Consider the following 5,000-nt stretch of genomic DNA (forward strand, 5'->3'; position numbering starts at 1 on the left):
CATTCATATTCATATTTATAATTCATAATTCATTATTCATTATTCATTATTTATTATGTTCTTTTTGCAAGTCACAAAGTAGCCTCTTTCTGCATATCACCGATCTCACATTGCTATGACATTACAGACAGCCTTAAGTAATTACAATTTTGGTCGGCTAAATGTAGGGTAACAAAGTGTTAGCAAAATGTTATCTGCACGTTGCCGACGAGCTATCATCCTGAGGAATGCAAAACATTGCGCCTCCCAAAGATTAACGGCCCCCATTAAAGAGGAATCATTGACATAGCTCGCCCTCTGTTTTGAGAAGTCCCACGCGCACGGCCGTGCCAAATATTTGTGCGGCAGCCTGGCGTGCGAGGGGAAGCCAGGGGTCGGAGGTCACCGATTGAGACTGTGTGTACTTCCTGGAGAGAGGAGGAGGTCGGCTGATAGGGTGTGTGTGAGTGGTGTGTGTATGTGTGTGTGTGTGTGTGTGTGTGTGTGTGTGTGTGTGTGTGTGTGTGTGCGTGCGTGCGTGCGTGTGTGTGTGTGCGCGCGCGTGTGTGCATGTGTGTGATTGAGGTGAAAAGTGATGAAAAAAGGTTTATACATGACAGACCATGACTGAGAGAAGAAAAAAGGAATGTGTGTGTGTTTACATAAAACTTAAAATATGTTCCTCCATTATTATAACTGTGAATATGTGTGTTGAGTTCTGTGTGTGTGTGTGTGTGTGTGTGTGTGTGTGTGTGTGTGTGTGTGTGTGTGTGTGTGTGTGTGTGTGTGTGTGTGTGTGTGTGTGTGTGTGTGTGTGTGTGTGTGTGTGTGTGTGTGTGGGTGTGGGTGTGTGTGTCTGTGTGTGTGTGTGTGTGCGCGTATGTGTGTGTGTGTGTCTGTGTATTCAAAGGAGTTTGAGTTTGTGTGATCGTGTGTGCAGGGACAGTACCACCACATGTGAATATGGTGCCACCATATGTGTCTGTGAGGTTGAATCAGTGTGTGTACTGAACATTCACATGCGACTACATGCATGTGTGTGATTGTACAGGTCTGCAGTTCACAATGAAGTCTTTCATGGATGTAATGGCACAATCACACAAGATTGCCCCTGATACAACCACAAAGGTAGAGGTACCGACTAAATGTGCCTGTACCAACACAGAGGCCCAGCCACGATAAGTAAGGCAGTAAAGCCCATTAGCAGGGAAAATGACAGGGGGGCAAAGGGATCTGTTGCCCCTGGCCCAAGGAGACAGTGGACCCAGCATCGGGTCCTCATTACATTGTATGTATTGGATGGGAGGCCTTTTTGAATGTCTTTGTCCTGGGCCCAGCCAAAGCTGTCAGCCACCCTGGACATTGGGGAACACATATGGCCTGTGTGTTTCTTAAAAGCCTTATCGTCTGGGGTCCCATGTATACCACACCAGGCCAGAGTGAACCCAGACTCAGAGCCCAATCCAGACCTAGACCCAGACCCAGACCCAGACCCAGGCTAAGCCCTCAGTAATCTACCTTCACACCTTTGTAGTCCTCCTGTGCAATCTCATCTTGCAGCCACAATCCTCTTGGGCTCCAAAGAGTGGCCAATAAAAGTCAAAGTTTAAAAATGGTACAGAGAGAGAGAAAGAGAGAGAGAGATACAGACCAAAGGGTCTGTGTGTGTGTGTGTGTGTGTGTGTGTGTGTGTGTGTGTGTGTGTGTGTGTGTGTGTGTGTGTGTGTGTGTGTGTGTGTGTGTGTGTGTGTGTGTGTGTGTGTGTGTGTGTGTGTGTGTGTGTGTTTATGTGTGTGCGTGCGTGTGTGCGCATGTGTGTGTATGCGTGTGTCGGCCCCTCTGAGTGGCTAATAAATGTCAGTGTGCTACATAGCGGCGTGTGAATGGGGTCACACTATACTGTGCTCCCGACACCTTCCCCAGTCCCGGGCGCCCCAAGGCAAGGTCACACAGGGGTCACACAGGTCGCCCTCAACACTAACCTGAGATATGGAGCAGGGCAGACACTCTGAATTAACCTGAAATACCGTACGAAGGAGGGCAGAGCAGACACAATAAATAACTCCAATCCGGGTTAGTCACACAGACACACTAAATTACTCTAAAATGAGATACTGGGGAGGACAGGCACACTGAGGGCACACTAAATTACTCTAATGGGAGAGACACTCAAAGCGCCCCTGAGATGCTGACACCCAGACACAGTAACCTACTCCAACTCGAGTTACACTACTACCGTATAGTGAGGGAAGATTCTGAGGAGGGCAGGCACGCCAAACTGTCGTAACCTCTAGATGGGCCCGCTGGATCTTTGCTTACAAGACTCAAAAAGTGACACCATAACTACATTGCAATGGCATTACTGAGAGCCTTAAGTAGTAACAGATTAAGACTTGGTCAATACAATTTCGTTGACAATTTGTTGGTTATATTGTGCCAAAGGGTTGACATCATAACAACATTGCTATGATGTTACAGAGAACATTATCATTACAAGGGAGGGCTCCTCATCATCCTGATGTTCTCATCATCATAATTCCTCTTTTCCCATCCTCCTCGCTGTATCTCTCTCTCCCTCACTCCCTCTGCTCTCTCAAATCACTTTTTTCTTCTGAGCTGTTCCCGTGCAGCCCAAGAAAGGCCTTAGCTCACAGGTACAGTATGCCCTCATCTTATCTCCCTCAGTCCCATGCTTCCATCACTCTTTTCTACTTGTTTCTGTCATCCCACTCTTCTGCTCAGCTGTTTCCTGATCGCTGCAGGAAGATCTTCACCCTCAGTTATGGCCTCATACTCTCTCCCTCCATCCCTCTCTTTTCTATTCTGTTCTTTTGTCTTCCATCTCTGTTCTGTTTGTCTTCCATCTCTCTTTTCTATTGTCATCCCTCTCTTCTTCTCAGCTGTTTCTCTATCGCTGCAGGAAGATCTTTTCCATCAGGTATGGCCTCATACTCTCTACCTCCGTCTCTCACTCCATCTTTCTCTTTTCAATTCTGTTCTTTTGTCTTCCATCTTTCTTTTCTATTGTCATCCCTCTTTTCTACTCAGCTGTTTCTTGATCGCTGCAGAAAGATCTTCACCCTCAGGTATGGCCTCTACCTCTGTCTCTCTCATCATCCCTCTCTTTTCTATTCTGTTCTTTTGTCTTTGTCTTTCTGCTCTTTTGTCTTCTGTCTCTCTTTTCTTTCTGTTTCTTTCTGTTTGCTTCTGCTCAGCTGTTTCTCGATCGCTGAAGGAAGATCTTAGGCCTCAGGTATGGCCTTATGTCATCCACTGTTCCCCGTGAATGAGCTTGGCGCTGCTGGGACATCGTGTTTCTCCTGCTGCGTAAAGTTTTTACGAGCAGCCAGCGCACAGCTGATCGGGCGAACGCTGACATCATGGCCGTGGCAAGCGAGCGAGCAAGCGTGCGTGTGTGTGTGTGTGTGTGTGTGTGTGTGTGTGCGCTTGCTGGCAAGGGATGAAGTCATAGCAGTGGCAAGTATGCTTGCGAGCAGAGCTGGACCAACTTGATAGAAGAAGTAAATGTATTTCCTACTGAACACAGCTGATTTCCACAATGACTTCATCTACCCTGGGATCAGCTGCATGAATGGACTGGCTTGAACAGATACGCTAAGTGGCAGCAGGACTTATACTTTATCACCCTGGGATATGCAAGTGGTACCAGTGGTTCCCAATGGCAAAGCATTTGATCCTGCGCCAGGCTTGTGCTGTGACTGCTGGCATTAACTGATACTCTGTAGTGGGCAAACAATCGTGCTGGTGTTAATGTTACATTACATTACATTTAGAGATGTCCGATATTGGCTTGCCGATATCCGATATGCCGATATTGTCCAACTCTCAATTTTCGATTCCGATATAGGGCCGATACCGATGCCGATATATGTGGGTTATTTTTCCTCATAACAATTTTTGGTAACATTACACATCTACTGTTGTGGAACAAAATATGCTTAATTTTATTGTGATGCCCCACTAGATGCATTCTCGAATGCAACAAAGCTTTCCAAATATTAACATCGTCGGTGCAAAATACAAAAATAATTACGGAGAAAAGTGCACAGTAATTCAAGCATTATTATATCGGTTTTGATAGGTCAAAAATCCGATACCGATATTGGCCGATATTACATTTTATGCTATTATCGGGCCGATAATATCTGTGGGCCCATATTATCGGACATCTCTAATTACATTTCATGATTATGTTGTCCATAGAGTACAGTGTGTTCTGAGTGCATTGCATGTTTCAGGGTGCTTGAAAGCTGCAGATTGTGTGCATATGTACTGCAGGTTTAAGCGCTGGTGCTGTGACAGTGACTGCACAGCTGATTATGGTGATGGCAATGGTAGTGTGTTTGGCCTTTTTTTGTGTGTCTGTGTGTGTGTGGGGAGGGTGACTTTATTATGATAGGACAGTCAAAGAAGTGGAAAAGAAATGATGAGGAGAGAGAGCGGGGGTGTGGTTGGGAAATAAGGCTAAGGCCAAACACGAAGCTGGGTCCCCGTGGGCCATGCAAGCCCATTTATGGATGGGTACTTAACACTCTGCACCCCACAGCACCCATAATGCATTTGTTCTTAACTGGATCAAAGCCGTACGCCTTCCTCCCGGTAGTGAGGGATGACATCACACAGATGGCGAAGGCTGACATCATGCCCACAGCGAGCTTCAAAGCTCTTCGCCATGATGACATGAGGAGTGTGAGCACGTTAGCGTGCGTGCGTGCATGCCTGCGTGTGTGTGTGTGTGTGTGTGTGTGTGTGTGTGTGTGTGTGTGTGTGTGTGTGTGCGTGCCTGCGTGTGTGTGTGTGTGTGTGTGTGTGTGTGTGTGCGTGCCTGCGTGTGTGTGTGTGTGTGTGTGTGTGTGTGTGTGTGTGTGTGTGTGTGTGTGTGTGTGTGCGCGTGCCTGTGTGTGTGTGTGTGTGTGTGTGTGTGTGTGTGTGTGTGTGTGTGTGTGTGTGTGTGTGTGTGTGTGTGTGTGTGTGTGTGTGTGTGTGTGCGTGCGTGTGTG

General features: G+C 46.9%; 1 protein-coding gene across 2 annotated transcripts in view; it reads right to left on the reverse strand.

Annotated features, from left to right (window-relative positions):
- Window positions 1-5,000, reverse strand: part of hmcn1 (hemicentin 1) — a 183,675-nt gene that overhangs the window by 141,539 nt on the left and 37,136 nt on the right. The gene's annotated exons all lie outside the window — the stretch shown is intronic.

Source organism: Engraulis encrasicolus, chromosome 6 (genome assembly GCF_034702125.1).
Source record: "Engraulis encrasicolus isolate BLACKSEA-1 chromosome 6, IST_EnEncr_1.0, whole genome shotgun sequence".
Classification (NCBI taxonomy): Eukaryota; Metazoa; Chordata; class Actinopteri; order Clupeiformes; family Engraulidae; genus Engraulis; species Engraulis encrasicolus.